This window comes from Leopardus geoffroyi, chromosome A2 (assembly GCF_018350155.1).
Source record: "Leopardus geoffroyi isolate Oge1 chromosome A2, O.geoffroyi_Oge1_pat1.0, whole genome shotgun sequence".
NCBI classification, from domain to species: domain Eukaryota; kingdom Metazoa; phylum Chordata; class Mammalia; order Carnivora; family Felidae; genus Leopardus; species Leopardus geoffroyi.
Window position 1 is genome coordinate 7,136,112 of NC_059331.1, and position 18,465 is coordinate 7,154,576.

At 40.9% G+C, this 18,465-nt stretch overlaps 1 pseudogene; it reads right to left on the bottom strand.

The window, feature by feature from the left end:
* Nucleotides 1–4,245: 4,245 nt before the first annotated feature.
* Nucleotides 4,246–18,033, bottom strand: LOC123604895 (annotated as a pseudogene).
* Nucleotides 18,034–18,465: the final 432 nt, after the last annotated feature.

An 18,465-nucleotide genomic window follows, 5' to 3' on the forward strand; every position in this document is an offset into this window, starting at 1 on the left:
TGATTCAAACCTGGCTTCATACCATTCTATCCCATGACCTGGTACAAGTTACATTAAAAGGCTATAATCCTCTCCTCTTTAAAAGAACAATAATGTGTACACATATTTTAGGGGTGACTACGTAGGTGTAAAGAAACAGGCTACATAAAGCACTTTATTTCAGAGCCTGGTACTTGCAAATCCTTAAAAAGGCTTCATGATATCAAGTACATAGTCATCTGGCATCATTCCCCTGCTCATCTTCCACTTTCATCACCATTTGGAATGTTTAAGAGACGGTTTAGAGGGACTTGTTTCCTGCTCTGGTTAGAAAGGTTCTTACAGGAGGGGCATCTGGGTGGCTCATTCAGTTGGGCTTCTGACTTTGGCTCAGGTCATGATCTTGCAGTTTGTGAGTTTGAGCCCTGCATCAGACTCTGGGCTGACAGCTCAGAGCCTGGAACCTGCTTTGGATTCTTTGTCTTCCTCTCTCCCTCTGCCCCTCCCCCGCTCGTGCTCTGTCTCTCTCTCAAAAATAAACGTTAAAAAAAATTTTTTTTAAAGAAGTATTTAGAAAGGTTCCTACAGGAGCTAGAACCAGTGTGGGAGGAAAGCAGAACTTTGAGAATTTTCAGATTCCCACCAGAACCAAGAACATAAACCTCACAGCCTCTGAGCTGAAACTACATATGGTCCCCTTCCATCTGGCTTCTCCAACTATCCTGCTTATCCTGATGATGAAGAAACAACACTCCCCAAGCCATTCCTGTATCCAATATCCCCAGCATCACTCACGGCACTGTGCTGCCTCTGTGTTGGGGAATAACAAAGGAATGACGATCCATCACCCTTCTTGTGCCTGGTGAGTGATGAAGGCTCAGGCTCTGTTCTCAGGACCTGCAGGAAGACAGAGTCAGGTATGGAGCCCTTGATGCATATAATGATTCTGGGAAGAGAGGACACACATACAGATCCAACTGTGCTGGGACGGGCCAACTGAAAGTGTGCAGAGCACAGGCCAATTATTTATAGTTGTGTGGGCCTGAAAGCTCAATGTACAGAGCTCCTAATTAGCCAAATTGGTCTGTGTTCTCCCAATCTCTGAAGACTTGTTAATATTAATGGACCAGGAACATAGGGAAAGGAAATGTCTTTTGTCGGCTCTGAGGCCTTCCACTTCTCAGGGGAATAGCACCTGTACGCTTCTGATCTTCAGGTTTCATATATCAATAAAAAAATGAGACTTAATTTTTAAATTAATATACATAAATGTGAGTTTATCATTCATCAAATGCATTCAAGTGACTGAGCAATTTAGGGAGAATCTGGTAGTACTTCCATTTTCTCAGTCAATATTTGCGGCTCTAAGAACACTTAACATGAGATCTACCCTTTTAACAAACTTTGAAGTGTTCATATATTATTGTCGACTTTAGCTATAATGTTGTACATCTCTAGAGCTTATTCATCTTGCTTGACAGAAACTTTATGCCCTTTGATTGCCCATTTCCCCCTCCTGCCACAACTCTACTCTGACTCTATGAATTTTACTATTTTAGATACATAAACGGAATCATGCAGTATTTATCTTTCTGTGATTGGCTTATTTCATTTAGCATAATCTCCTTAAGGCTCACCATGTTGTTTCAAATGACAGAATGTCCTTCTTTCTTCAGGCTGAATAGTATATATATGTATATATACTAGATAGATAGATAGATCACAGTTTTTTTATGATTTCAATTCTTTTGGAGATACTCACACACACACACACACACACACACACACACACCAACAGGACAGGTGTGAAGTGACATCTCATTGTGGTTTTGATTTGCATTTCTTTGATGAATAGTGAGTGATATTGAGCACCTTTTCATATACTTTTTAGCTACTTATATATCTCCTTTGGAGAAATGTCTATTTAAGTCCTTAACCCATTTTTTTTTAAACAAATTAGTTGTTGTTGTTGTTGTTGTTGTTTACCATTGAATTGTAGGAGTTCTTGCATATTTTGGAGATTAACCAGTGATCAGTCATAGGGTTTGCAAATGTTTTCTCCCATTCCATAGGTTACCTTTTCACTGATGAGGAATCTCAAGTACACTGATTTGCCACAGGTTTCAAATTGTTGTTGAGATGAGATAGAATTGTGTCTTTGAATCCCATACCCTTTCTATTATCTGTGGTGCCTCTCTCATATCAAGGATATTAGCACCACTCTTAGATAGCTACTGTGGACCTACCTGACACATTTCCCTATCCAGGCTTTCACCTCCATGCCTAGTGTTAATCAATTAGCACTCATTCTAAATTTTGAATTTGAAGAAGAAAAAGAAAGCATCACCTGTGGGGAGAATGTTAAATGAGATATCAACATCAGTATTACTGTATTAGTCAGTGTTCTCTGGAGAAAGAGACCCAACAGGATACGTATATATTTATATATAAAGAGAGACTTAAGAAGTTGGTTCACATGATTGTGGAGGCTTCGTAAGCTCCAATTATGCAGGGTAGGCTAGCAGGCAGGAAACACAGGAAGAACTGCAATTCAAATCCAAAGACAGTTTGCTGGCAGGATTCTCACTCCCTCTGGAAGGTCAGTCTTTGTTCTATTAAGGCCTTCAACTGAGTGGATAAAGCCCACCTATATTATAGAGGGTAATCTGCTTTACTCAAAGTCCACTGATCTAAATGTTAATCTCACCCAAAAAATACCTTCATAGAGACATCCAGAATAATGTTTGACCAAATATCTGGGCACTATGGCCCAGCCAAGTTGACACATAAAATTAACCATCACAATTATCTTGGCAAATTCCAAGCATTTTTGCCCATTATTTAGGTTTTCAGAAATAGAGACACACCCTATTCATTGTTCCAGAGTAAATCAGACCCAAAGTATTTTATCTCAGTTCATGAAAACCAAGGAATCAAAACCGTAATTTAGTCATTTTTAATAGGATGTATTTCTTCTCACTGGCTACTATGGCTTTCTCCTCTATAAAGGACTACCCTTCTCCAGTATTAAAGTTCCTGGTCAGTGATGCTGATAGATGACTTAGCTTAGTGGCCAAAGGGTAAGTAAATTAAACAACTTATTAGGCAGGTTTCAAAGAGTCCCCAATTATTGTCTCAGAAACTATATGTGACATCTCTAAAGGAAGTGGCCTTTACTATGTACCATATAGCGGACACAGAACAGAACCCAAAGACAGATGTGTCGAGACAAGTCAAAGGTTTTAAAGTAAAGTCCTAAAGATACTTCTACTAGTGAAAGAGAAGAGCCACCCTTTGCTGAGGTTAAGTATAGATAGGTGAGTTTGGAGCAAGGTGACAATATCTAATTCATCAGCCAGATGACTAGTTGTATGGCATGGAAGGAGAATATATGCAAAGGAATATCAGGAATTTTAGGAAAAATCACACTGGCTGTTGCTAGGGTGAACTTTTTCACATCATCTCTCTTATGAGCTCAGATTACTTTAAGAACTTCAGCACCTTCTCGTGAGCATTAAAAGACCCAAACATACTAGTTATCTCTGAACAAAACATGTAGTTAGATCAGTAGCCCTCAACCTTGGTTATGCGTGAGAGCCAACCAGGATAATTTTTAAACCCTTATGCTAAGGCTATACTTCAGTCCAATTAAACCATAATCTGTGGTGAGAAGCAGTCATCAAATTTTTTAAGTTTATTTTTAAGTGTATTTTTAAGTGTATTTATTTAGTTTGAGAAATTGAGTGAGCAGGGAAGGGGCAGAGAGAATCTCAAGCAGGCTCTGCACTGCCAGCATGGAGCCTGATGCAGGGGCTCAAACCCACAGAATGTGAGATTACGACCTGAGCTGAAATCAAGAGTCAGACATTTGACCAACTGAGCCACCCAGTGCCCCAATTGTAATTATTAAAAAAAAAAAAAAAAAAAAAAAAAAAAGAATGCCTGGGTCATAGATGAGAAATAAGGAAAGTTCTATAGTTACAATATGATTCATTCATGCATTGACTCTAATATAGGTAGGATCCCACAAAACTCCCTCAATCCCATTTAAGATGTATCAAAATAAGCAATATTCAGATATGAAGCACTGAACAGATTGAAAGGCACAAAAACTACCAAAATTATGGAACCAAATGGGCAGAATTTCCAGTTCCAAGTATTTGGTTTGACTGACTTTTCCAGCTCCCACACTAAAAAAGGGGGACAAGTATTGAGAATGGGCTGTTCTGAGGTACCTCTCTGTGGCCCTCTTGATGGCCCTGTACCTCAGACTAGATGAAGGGGAGTGAGCATGGGGGTGACCACAGTATACACCACCAAGGCCACCTCACCCCTCCTGGGAAAATATGAGACAGCTAAACTGAGGTACACTCCAAGACCTGTTGCAGAAAACAAGCCAGTAACTAACAGGTGAGAGCCACAGGTAGAAAAGGCTTTGTTACTTCCCACCTGTGGATGGGACTCTTGGAATGGAGGCAACGATTTGAGTATAAGAGAAAAGGATCCCTGAGAGTGGAACACCACCAAAAATGGCACCAGTAAAATAAATTCATAGGTTATTGGTGGGGATTTCCAAGGAGGCAAGTTTGAATAGCTGAGAAGGGCCATGAAGGAAATGAGGTATATTTCCACATCTGTGAAGAAGGTAAGTTGTGACACCATCAGACTGTGCAACTGGTGAAAAGCTGATGAAAAAAGACACCAAAACCAGCAAGTCACAGAGGTGGGTAATGCAAGGGATGACAGATGGCCACAAACCGATCATAGGCCATTGCGGTCAGTAGATTGTCTTAACATCCAAAAAGAATAAAAATAGACATCTGAGACTACATAGGAGATGATTCTTCTGTGAGTATGGATGTCTGCAATCATGTTGGGGACAGTAGTAGAGGTGAAACGATGTCAGCCAAGGACAGGTTGGAGAGGAAGAAGTACATGGGGGCATAGAGGTGGGGGTCAGAGCTGACGGCCAGGATGATCAGCAGGTTCCTGAGCACAGTGACCAGGTACACGGACAGGAACATCCCAAAGAGGAGAGGCTGCCATTCTGGATCCTCCAAGAGGCTCAGGAGGAAGAATTCTGAGATGAGTGTTAAGAGTCTTTAATCCCTTCCCTCCCAGGAAGGAAAAGAACCTTGGAATAAATGGAACAAGCAAACAGGCAGCAAGTGTGTCTGTATTTTGTATTCAAGCAAATCAAAATAAAGCATTCACACTTGAGGACTGTATACTCCAGTACTCCCAGCTATATTTCTCAGTGGTGGCAAACTCATCTCCTCTCAGAACTCTTTCCTCATTGATTTCTTGGCTAGTTACCTGTTTCTATATAAACACACTTTAGAGGGGAGCCTGGGTGATTCAGTAGGTTGAGTGTCCAACTTCGGCTTAGGCCATGATCTCATGGCTCCTGAGTTGGAGCCCCACGTTGGGCCCTGTGCTGACAGCTCAGAGCCTGGAGCCTGTTTCAGATTCTGGATCTCACTCTCTCTCTCTCCCTCTCCCCCGTTCATGCTCTGTCTCTCTCTCTCTCTCTGTCTCTCTCTCTCTCTCAAAAATAAATAAACATTTGGGGTGCCTGGGTGGCTCGGTTGGTTAAGCGTCCGACTTCGGCTCAGGTCATGATCTCGCAGTCCGTGAGTTCGAGCCCCGCATCAGGCTCTGTGCTGACTGCTCAGAGCCCAGAGCCTGTTTCAGATTCTGTGTCTCCCTCTCTCTCTGACCCTCCCCCATTCATGCTCTGTCTCTGTCTCAAAAATAAATAAACGTTAAAAAAAAAAAAATTTAAATAAATAAATAAATAAACATTAAAAAAAAATTAAACACATTTTAGAGAGACTGAACCGAAGTGTGATAGAGGAACAAGGCAACTTAGAGTAAATAAATCAATGAACACAGTAAAATATCAGTCCCCTCTGCTGAAGGAAATATACGAAAGAAGTATCTTTCTCCCACCTTCCCAAAAAAAAAATCACTCCAATGAAAAACACTAGGAAGCAGTCAAATATAATTTATCTATATGCAGCGCAAGAAATTCTTTTAATTTAAAATATTTATAAATATTCTGTAATGTTACCTGCATTCTAAATTAAAGTCAAATATATTTAATCAATTAGAATTAAAAAAAAATTGTTTACTGTTTATTCATTTTTGGAGGAGAGAGAGACAGAGCATGAGGGAAGGAGGGGCAGAGAGAGAGGGAGACACAGAATCTGAAACAGGCTCCAGGCTCTGAGCTGTCAGCACAGAACCTGACACGGGACTCGAAATCCTGAACTGTGAGATCATGACCTGAGCTGAAGTCAAATGCAAAACTGACTGAGCCACCCAGGCACCCCTAATCAGTTAGAATTTAATATGATAGCTATTTTCATGGATTTTCATCCTTATTTGGTTCTCTGATACCTATCCTCAATGGAAATGAATGCTCACGGGGCATCTGGTTGGCTCAGTCAGTAGAGCATGCAACTGTTTATCCTGACATTATGAGTTCAAGTCCCACTTTGGGCATGGAGTCTGCTTTAAAAAAAAAAAAAAAAGAAAAAGGAATGAGTGCTCACTTAAATGTGAGTTGTCTTTTAAAAGTCTTGTTGGGGGGCGCCTGGGTGGCGCAGTCGAGCCCCGCATCGGGTTCTGGGCTGATGGCTCAGAGCCTGGAGCCTGTTTCCGATTCTGTGTCTCCCTCTCTCTCTGCCCCTCCCCCGTTCATGCTCTGTCTCTCTCTGTCCCAAAAATAAATAAACGTTGAAAAAAAAAATTAAAAAAAAAAAAAAGTCTTTTTGATAATGGGGGCGCCTGGGTGGCTCAGTCAGTTAAGCATCCGACTTCGGCTCAGGTCATGATCTCATGGTTTGTGGGTTCGGGCCCTGGGTCAGACTTTGTGCTGACAGCTCGGAGCCTGGAGCCTGCTTCAAATTCTGTGTCTCCCTCTCTCTCTGCCCCTCCCCTGCTCATACTCTGTCTCTCAAAAATAAATGTTTAAAAAATTTAAAATAAAAAAAGTCTTTTTGATATTAATCTTAACCCTAGAGTTTTTATGCAGGGTTATTTGTATTAACTTCACACCATTTCAGGGACTGTCTTTGTGACTGCCGTTGGCATTTCTTGTCTCCATCACATAGTGGCTTGGTAAAAGTGTTTAATAAAGTTTCTAATTCTAAAATTTGTGAAGCATTGTTTCCTTATCAAATCAACCCTCTTATTTACAGTCAAGGTTTTACAACCAGGGGAAATCCCAAAGCTATGTCTGAAATCCAGTCTTCTTAACCCTAATTAAGAACTTACACTTCTTAAATCAGCTCCCTGAAGGCAACTTGGACCTCCTGGCAGGTAACAATGTGATTGGAGAAAAATGCAAAAGACCAAAGTACAGAGAATAATATTATAAAAACCTGAATCATTTCTTCATGTATAAAATGGGGACAAAATGGAACTACCTTAGGGGCGCTTGGGTGGCTCAGTCGGTTGAGCATCCAACTTCCACTCAGGTCATGATCTCTGGGTTTGTGAGTTGGAACCCCACATCGGGTTCACTGCTGTCAGTGCAGAACCTGTTTCTGATCCCCCCCCCTCCACTCTCTCTGCCTCTCCCCAGCTCACTCGCTCTCTCAAAAATAAATGAACATTTTTTTAAAAATGGACATACAGGCCCCCTTGATGGGTCAGTTGGTTAAGTGTCCAACTTTGGCTCAGGTCATGATCTCACAGTTCATGGGTTCAAGCCCTGCATCTGGCTCTTGGCTGACAGAGCAGAACCTGCTTTGGATCCTCTGTCTCCCTCTGTCTCTGCTCCTTCCCCGCTTGCTTGCTTGTACTCTCTCTCTCAAAAATAAATAAACACTTAAAAAAGGAAATGGAACTACCTTACAGTGTTGTTGTAAAAAATTAAATTTTTTTTAACGCTTATTTATTATTGAGAGACAGAGAGAGACAGACCGTGAGCAGGGGAGGAGCAGAGAGAGATGGAGACAGAGAATCCGAAGCAGGCCCCAGGCTCCAAGCTGTCAGCACAGACTCCAACACGGGGCTCGAACTCACAAACCGTGAGATCATGACCTGAGCCGAAGTTGGATGCTTAACCAACTGAGCCACCCAGACACCCCATAAAAATTAAATTTAAAAGGTGGGTGGGAGAGGGGGGAATAATAAGTGGATTAAGAGTACACTTATCTTGATGAGCACGGAGAAATGTATAGATTGTTGAACCATTATATTGGACACCTGAAACTAATATAACACTGTATGCTAATTATACTGTAATAAAAGTATTAAAAAATGAAATCACACAATAAAAAAATTAAATAATAAAGTGCTTAGGCCAGTGGGTCTCACTCCTCATTGACCATTGTAATTACCTGTATGTCTTTTAAAATACCCTGAATAGCATGGCTACAGGTTAAATCAGTTAGAACTAGAACCAGTTAAATCAGAATCTCTACATGTGAGTCTGTTGTAATTGTATAGACTGTTACTGTAATTGTAACATACAGCCACAGTTGAGAATCTTTGCCTTAGAATATTACCACTTGGTAAATGCCCCATTAATTTTATCTACTAATATTAATACCCACTCACTATATTAAAAATGTAAACATTCAGGGGCACCTGGCTGGCTCATTCGGAAAAGAATGTGACTCCTGATCTCTGGGTTATGAGCTCGAGCCCCATGTTGCATGTAGAGATTACTTAAATAAATAAAACTTTTAAAAAATGTGAACATTCAGGGGCACGTGGGTGGCTCAGTCCGTTAAGCATCTGACTTGGGCTCAGGTCATGATCTGACAGTTTGTGGGATCTGTCCCTGCATCAGGCTCCATGCTGATAATGTGGAGCCTGCTTGGGTTTCTCTCTCCCCTCTCTCTCTCTGCCCTTATCCCCCACTATCTCTGTCTCTAAGTAAACAAACTTTAAAAAAAAAACATTTATACAGATTTGCAATATTACCAATAAAATTTCAGTTTTCTTACTCTCCCTTCATGACCTTGTTCCTGGGCATACTTATCCCACAAAGGCAACCACTGTCATGAATTTGGCAGGTATATTTTTCCTGCCAATGTTTCCATGGTGTTAGGATAGAGTTCATATCCATAAACAGTCTTCCTGAAAACATAGCTGAAAAGTATCATACTACACATGTTGTCCCTGAAATGTTCTCATTAAACTTTAAGTCTTTCTGTGAAACACTTCTGTGATCTATCTGGTTCAAACGCTTTAGTGATGCATAGTTCTGCCAGAGGAATAGACTTATTTTTATTTTTCAATTCCTTCCTATGAAAATTCTGTGTAATTATCAAAATGGGGTGTCTGAATTCTTTAGCCACTTGAATCAGATTTACTTTTGTAAGCGATACTTTCCTGTTACCTGGATGGATTTTGTATCCATTATATTCTAACCTGTAACTTATATCAATTTACCATCTTTTGCCATTAAAAAAGTGTTCATAGGGGCACCTAGGTAGCTCAGTTGGTTAAGGCTGACTCTTGATTTAGGCTCAGGTCATGATCTCACTGTTCGTGAGTTTGAACCCTGCACGAGGCTCCATGCTGACACTGTGGACCCTGCTTGAGATTCTCTCTCTCTCTCTCTCTCTCTCTCTCTCCTTCTGTGCCCCTCCCAGGCACGCACTCTCTCTCTCTCTCTCTCTCTCTCTCTCTCAAAATAAACAAATAAAGTTAAAAAAAAACTTTTAAGTGTTCATAAGCCAAAAAAAAAAAAATTCTTTTACTTCTCCATTATCACACAACTGAGAATATCTATAATATATACATACATATATACATACATATTCATATATATGTGAAGTATAGTTGTTTGCATTGTACAAATCAGTGCACATTTAATTTTCCTATTAGGTGCCTACATTTTTACTTCTGAGATATAGAATCAGGAATATCCCTAAAATCTATCTAGTAATCTCATTCCATGACAGCTCACATGAAATTCTCAACTTGTAGAGGAAACAATATTTGCACATCTCAGATTTTCATAGTGAGATGGAAGTAACATTACTCTTCATAGAAAATCCTATAGGGGCGCCTGGGTGGCGCAGTCGGTTGAGCGTCCGACTTCAGCCAGGTCACGATCTCGCGGTCCGTGAGTTCGAGCCCCACGTCGGGCTCTGGGCTGATGGCTCAGAGCCTGGAGCCTGTTTCCGATTCTGTGTCTCCCTCTCTCTCTGCCCCTCCCCCGTTCATGCTCTGTCTCTCTCTGTCCCAAAAATAAATAAACGTTGAAAAAAAAAAAGAAAAAAAAAAAAAGAAAATCCTATTAACTACAATATTCATGCCAGAAAGACCTCTATGAACCACTTAGCCCATTCTCCTAATTCACAGATAACCTCACTGAGTCATAAGATGAGAAACCAATGGTTCTGCCTCCATTTGTTCCTCTGGGACAAAGCAAGCTTGAAAAAATATATATTTATTCAGCTTTAATGTAAGAGACATAGCCCTGAGACAGGAGTCAGGAGACCAAAGTCTGAGCCCCACATCTTTCACACACTAAATTTGGAGTATGCATAAATGTCTCAACCTCTTTCTGATAGCATTCTTTACCAGAAATGGGGAAAATGATATTCCCGGAAGTTTGGCTTTTAATATTCAGTTATGGTATTTTAATCAGTATTAAGTGACTTTTCAGTAGCTGGTTTGATGAAATTTAATCTTGAGAAATATTTAATAACTTTAATTTAATGATATGACAGAGAGGTCAAAGCTTTTCTTGTCCGAGGGAACTTGAGCGTGGTATGATCCTATATCCTAAATGTGAAATCCTAAAAGTGTCTCTGTTCATAAAGTAAAATTTATCTTCTCTTTCTCCCTCTTTTAAACCTTTCATTATTTAAAATCTCCACAAATTTTTGATAACTGAATGATGTATATATTACAAAAAGAAAATAAGAGGTTCATAGAAAGTCCATGCCATGGAAACACATAAGCCTACTCTATCTTGTCTGTAGTCCTGTGGGATATTGCTGAAAAAGATAAACGCACAGGCAAGAAAGCATCCAGTGGGTATAAACCATATCGCCGACTCTACGTTCTTGTGAACTAAGGGGCTATGTAATGTTTAACAGAGATTTTTATTTGTTTTTGTTGCCAGTTCTGTGCTAAAGACCAAAAATCAGAAATGAATGAGACTCAAGTCATTTCCCTTCACTCAGTATACTCAGTATACTTGTATAAGGACAAAATAAAATGTCGTGTCAGATATCCAGGGAAATCCATACCTTGAAATTACAGGATATTTTAATCAAATAGTATGAAACTAGCCTGTTAATCATAAGAATATCTAAACTTTATTTTGACATTTCTATACACATTCATCACATTCATCACATATACAGTTTCTAATATACCATTTAATCCTTGCAACTAGCACAAAGGAGGAAGATAGTTTAAGGAAAACCTAGGAGCAGGGACAAGAGAGAGATCTTCCCTGAATAATAAGCGGCTGATCCTTCTATGATCCCTACCTTGATCTCAGCTATCTTTCCTACAGCTTGCTACTATAGTCTAGCTGGTGCAGCAAGGGGTACCTATTACTCTCCCCTTAGGTCTACTGGAAACCACCAAAGGGAAAAGCACTGGGGGGGGGGGGGGGCATGTCTCTGCCTGAAGTGATCCAGCAAGTAAAATGACAGACTGGGTTAGTAGGAGGGAATAATGGCTAGGTGTTCTATGTCTGGAGTCTGGATGTGAGGATTCAAATCTGAATTCATACCCATTTTATTTCATGACTTAATACAAGTTACATTTAAATACCGTGTCCTCTTATTCATCTGTAAAATGATAATGTGCGTTCCTGTTTCTTGGGGCGTCGTTATACAGATGAAATGAAACAATCTACACAAAACACTTAGCTCACAGCCTGCCGCTTAGGAAACCAATGAAAATTAATATCATACTTAATGTCTTCATCATCATCATCACTTTGTGATTTTGGAGTACTCAAGGGACAGTTTAGAAAGACCTGATCATGCCATGTGGGAGTAATGCCTATGGGAGCTAGAACCAGTGTGGGAGGAAAGCAGAACACTGAATGAGAGTAAACCTCATATTGCTTGGAGTGGAAACTTTGCATGTTGGTGCCCTAACATCTGTCTAACCCAAATGTCCTGCTTGTCCTGACAATAAGGAAACTATGCTCCCCCAGTGCCTCCCCCATCCACTATCTGTCATGGCACTCACTGGCTATGCTGTGACTTTGCTGGTGCATGACCAAGGAGGGACAGTGTGCTGCCCCTCTCCTGCCTGGTGAGTGGTAATGGCAGAGGGTTTGTCCCCAGGACTGGCAGACAGACAGACTCCAGCCAGGCCTCCTGATGGAGATTACTACTCTGCGAGGAGATACAGGTATGAAGCCCACTAGACAGGGACTAGCAACCTGAAAGACTGGAGACACAGGCTGATTATGGTATTGTGGCCTTGAGAGCTGGATGCAGAGCTCATAATTAGCTGAAGTGGTTCACGAACTCCATTCCCTGTAGACTTCACAATCCTGGACAACCAGAGGAGAAAACGAGTCCTTGGTCCAGCTCAATTACTTTTGAGTCCCACCTCTTCCCAGGGGAAGTTCATCTGGCCTCCTCTAGTCATATACCCACAAGGAAGGCTCTTCCTGTAAAGACTTTTTCCACTTAAAATTTCCATTGCAATTTTGATTTATTGAACATTGATGATGAAATGATACCAGGAATATTGGCATCTTTATTGTTAACATTTCCCATGCTAGAACCTGAAAACATCTCTATATTTGAACATATTTTTTTTAATTTAAACTGTTTATTTCCATTATCTAGCACTCTTGTTTATTCTGAGTGTTTCTGGCTGTTTGAGTAGAATTATTTTATCTGAAATTACTCATCACCGTGAACAGTAAACACATTACAGCTATAAGGTGTTTCAAGTAGCATCTGATGTAATTACTCAATAAACCTTTTAGTTAAATCAAGCTGTCAATATTTATATAATGCTAACAATGTGCCACATGTTTTCAAAGATAAAGCAAGGTTGGTCTTTCACATTTTATGAATTGGATTCTCTCCTTCCCTTATAACCACACTCCTTCCATAACATAGGGAGCTCATGTGATATGGATGGCTGAAAAGATACTTGGTGCTTGCCTAAAAGATGTCAAGTGAGGTTTACACTAGAATGTTGCACTCAGCACCATCTGACCCCGATAGCTGTCTAGACTCTTCAAAATTCTTTGGTCTCGGGAGGCAGTATAGTTTAGTATTAAAAATCATGGGTTCTGGGGCGCCTGGGTGGCGCCGTCGGTTAAGCGTCCGACTTCAGCCAGGTCACGATCTCCCAGTCCGTGAGTTCGAGCCCCACGTCGGGCTCTGGGCTGATGGCTCAGAGCCTGGAGCCTGTTTCCGATTCTGTGTCTCCCTCTCTCTCTGCCCCTCCCCCGTTCATGCTCTGTCTCTCTCTCTGTCCCAAAAATAAATAAACGTTGAAAAAAAAAAATTAAAAAAAAAAAAAAAAGAAAAAATCATGGGTTCTGAGGCAGAGTGGCCAAAATGAACAAATCAGGAGACTATAGATGCTGGAGAGGATGTGGAGAAACGGGAATCCTCTTGCACTGTTGGTGGGAATGCAAATTGGTGCAGCCACTCTGGAAAACAGTGTGGAGTTTCCTCAGAAAATTAAAAATAGACCTACCCTATGACCCAGCAGTAGCACTGCTAGGAATTTACCCAAGGGATACAGGAGTGCTGATGCATAGGGGCACTTGTACCCCAATGTTTATAGCAGCACTCTCAACAATAGCAAACTATGGAAAGAGCCTAAATGTCCATCAACTGATGAATGGATAAAGAAATTGTGGTTTACATACACAATGGAGTACTACAGGGCAATGAGAAAGAACGAAATATGGCCCTTTGTAGCCACGTGGATGGAACTGGAGAGTGTGATGCTAAGTGAAATAAGCCATACAGAGAAAGACAGATACCATATGTTTTCACTCTTATGTGGATCCTGAGAAACTTAACAGAAACCCATGGAGGAGGGGAAGGAAAAAAAAAAGAGGTTAGAGTGGGAGAGAGCCAAAGCATAAGAGACTCTTAAAAACTGAGAACAGGGATGCCTGGGTGGCGCAGTCGGTTAAGCGTCCGACTTCAGCCAGGTCACGATCTCCCAGTCCGTGAGTTCGAGCCCCACGTCGGGCTCTGGGCTGATGGCTCAGAGCCTGGAGCCTGTTTCCGATTCTGTGTCTCCCTCTCTCTCTGCCCCTCCCCCGTTCATGCTCTGTCTCTCTCTGTCCCAAAAATAAATAAACGTTGAAAAAAAAAAAAATTAAAAAAAAAACAAAACTGCGAACAAACTGAGGGTTGATGGGGGGTGGGAGGGTGGGTGATGGGTATTGAGGAGGGCACCTTTTGGGATGAGCACTGGGTGTTGTATGGAAACCAATTTGACAATAAATTTTATATATTGAAAAAAAAAATCATGGGTTCTGGATTCAGACATAGTTCCACCACATACCATGTAATTCCGGGCAATTAATGAGCTCATTTGTAACTCTATTTCACCATGTATATTATGTTGATAATAAGTACCCAACTCATAAAATCTTTGTGATCAAATAAGTTAATATATGGAAGTTAAAACAGTGAATGACACAGAATAAAAGCTCATTAAAGGTTAAATACTTCCTTTTACCTCTTCTCTTTTCATAAAACCAGGGCAGCCCCTTCTCTTCAAGTCATCTCTGAAACAAATCTTAGTCATTTAAACTCTTCCAGAGTCTAAAAACGTGGGGGCAGTGAAGGAAGTGTTTCTGATCCAACAGAATGGATGTGATCCCTGCCCCATCCAAGCCACTCGACCAGTACTTTCTATCTGTATCTCTTATGTTGCTGAATGGCTTTGGTTTATGGCCAATGTTGATAATATATCTGCCTTAGACTAAACACAAAAACTTGTTTCTTGTTCCTTGCCTATTTTTAACACCTTACAGATATAATATATTAGCCTTAAAATAGATTTCATAATTGAGAAAGTAACAGAAAAGCAACTATTAGTAAACTGAATCCACCAATCACCATGACTGGAGATGTAGTCCAGATGTGCAAGACTGGTCCATTATTTGAAAATCAGTGTGATCAGGGGCGCCTGGGTGGCGCAGTCGGTTAAGCGTCCGACTTCAGCCAGGTCACGATCTCGCGGTCCGTGAGTTCGAGCCCCGCGTCGGGCTCTGGGCTGATGGCTCAGAGCCTGGAGCCTGTTTCCGATTCTGTGTCTCCCTCTCTCTCTGCCCCTCCCCCATTCATGCTCTGTCTCTCTCTGTCCCAAAAATAAAAATAAACGTTGAAAAAAAAAAAAAAATTTAAAAAAAAAAAAATAAAAAAAATTAAAAAAAAAAAAAAAAAAAAAAAAGAAAATCAGTGTGATCTACTGTATCGACTAGCCTAGGATATCAGTTGATGCAGAAAAGGCATCTGACAAAATCCAAAACCTATATTCATGATTAAAAAAAAAAAAAATCTCTGCAACCTAGGAAGAGGAGAACTTAATTTGATGAAAAGCAAACACACTGTTAGCAATAAAAAAGGACACAGCTTCACACAACTTGGATGGATCTCAAGGGGATTATGCTGAGTGAAAAAAAGTCTATCTCCAGAAGGTTACACACTGTATGATTTCATTTATATAATATTCTTGAAAAAACAACATTACACAGATGGAGAACATATTGTACTTGTTGAGGCTAGTGATGTAGAGGTTTGGGTCTGAATACAAAGCAGTTTAAAGGAGTTTTTTTGTGCTGATGAAACAGTTCTGTATCTTGACTGTGGTAGTAAGTCCATTCATCTACACAAGTGCTCAAACTGCAAAGAAACACACACACACACACACACACACACACACACTCCATTCATATTGGTGAAATCTGAATAAGCTCTTGGATTTCTACTGGGGAAAACTGAGTGAGGGATACATGGGATTTCCCCATACATATTTTTTTTTTTTTTACTTTGAATCTATAATTATTTCAGTAAAAAAGAATTTATACACACATACCCCAAACTCAGGATGAGAAAGCTTAAGTGGCTTTTTAAAAGTCATAGAGGTAGGGTCAAAAATTGAATACTAGGAATTAGGTGTCTGCATTCCCCAGTCCAGTTTTCTTTCCATTCCACCAAGGAAGACCCAGGACCTTAAGATAACAGACACATAAACAGTATTTTTCTGCACATATCTCAAACATATTGCTACTGATAATGTTAATGGTAGAAAGTTCTGACTGGATAGGCTTATAAGTAGACTGGGCATAGCAGAAGACAGGCCCTGATACAAGTATCTATCTCAAAAAACTAGAATTAAATTAAACCCAAATATAATAGAAGGGAATAAAACCAGAAATTAAAGAATCAGAAAGAAGAGTAAAGTTCTCCTTTCTTTGAAAAAATTAATATATCTAAAGTTTCTTTGAAAAAATATCTAAATCCCTAACAGGATGAAGAAAAAGGAAGAAAACACACATATTACCACCATCAGAAATGAAAAGGGGATAGAATTACAGCTTTCAGACATTAAAAAGGAATTAAAGGCTATTATCAACAAATTTATGTCAACATGTTTGAAAAGTTATGGAATGGACAGATACAATTTAGCAAAACTAACACAAAAACACATAAAAAACCTGAATAATCTTTTGTCATATATAAATAATTTGGTGTAATTCATCAGTGAAACTATCCTAAAAAAACTTCTGTGAAGAAAACCCAAAAGATTCACTGGTGAATTATTCCAAACATAAAAGGCCTAACAGGTCCACTTTTACACAAAGTGTTTCAGAACAGTTTCTAGCTCCTTTTAAGAGGCAATATAAATCTGATATAAAACACAGACAAGTATATTAAAAGAAACTACAAGATAAGCCTCTAATTACCAGACATAACTAATTCTAGCAAAGTGAAAAGGCTAATTGGCTAATATATACCACGTCCAAGTGTGGCTCATTCCAGATACATATGTTATTTTACCATCTGAAAATCAAGGAATGTAGTTAATTCACCATATTAATAAACTGAAGGATTTTTGTTGTTGTTGTTAAGACCATGATTCATGCAGAAAAGGCACTGGATAAATATCAATATTCACTCACAACAATAAAAAAATACTTGACAAATTGGGGATAAAATGAAATCGCCTTCATTATTATTTTTTGAAAGACATTCTCTTTTTTTTTTTTTAACATTTTTGTTTAAGTAATCTCTACACCCAACGTGGGGCTCGAACTCATGACCCTGAGACCAAGAGTCAGATACTCTTATGCTCGGAGGAGGAGCCAAGATGGCAGAACAGCATGGAAGCTTTTTTTGCATCTCACATCCATGAAATGCAGCCAGATCAACACTGAACCATCCTGCACACCTAGAAAACTGATTTGAGGATTAACACAACAATCCACACAATCTGAACTACAGAACTCAGCAGGTATGTGGTACGGAGAGGTGAACTGGGGGAGAGAGAAGCCACAGAAAGCGGGGAGCTGTTTTTGCTTATGCAGAGAGGGCACAGATGTGGGGAGAGTATGGGAAAAGCACCCCTCCCCCCAAAGCAGCTGGAGAGAAAGTGGAAAAGTGGAAACAGCCACAGGGGCTGAACTAAAAAGGGAGAAAGGAGAAAGGAGAGGGTTTAAATTCCACTAAAACTCTACAAACAGGGAGCGCAGAGTCTGAAACTCTCCAGTTCCATACCTGGGGGTGCTCTGGTGGGAAGGGCAAGTCCCCAGGAGCAGAGTGGAGTCCGGGGGCGCTTCGGGCCACACGGGGAGAGGCGGTTCCCCTGCTGGGAGGACAGCTGGTAGAGGCTGTGTGGCCCCCACACAGGCAAAGGTGCCAGCAGACAGGAGAACAACATTTGCTGGTGCTGGAACAAGGTCGTTAAGGGGGAAGCCCGGTGCCAGACGCGTGCTGCGGTTTCCCATAATCCCTGAAACAGGAACTTTTTCTGGGGCGGGTGGGCACCCGGCCACAGTCTCTGAGCATCGGTGGCAGCACAGTCCCTCGAATGTTCCTGGGTGCTGCTAGCACCCGCCATTGTTCGGTGAGACCCTCCCCCTGAAGGTCTGAGTGGGGGGGGAGGGGGAGCTGCATTCCTTCATAAGTAAGGGGTCAGGAAACACAGCCGCGTCTGGGATAAAACTCAGTAGCGAGGTGCCACCTGGCAACCTGATGGCTTGCTCACGGACAGTGTAAAAGCAGGGAGTGGACGGAAGCCAGAGACAAAGGACAGGTACACGATTGCTGGTCGGGGAGAACAGAGTTCCGATACTAGTCTGACTAGCTGGATGACGCCATTTTCACCCCGCTCGCGCATGTGCATACACACCTACAGGCGCCACAACAATCCACCCTAGTAAATTAAGCAGCGCCACCTAGTGGAGAACAGAGCCTTTACACTAAACCCCGCCCAACCGGGCCAACCTCGCTCTTCAGAAACACAAGTCTCTCTGCCCGCTTAGTTTACATA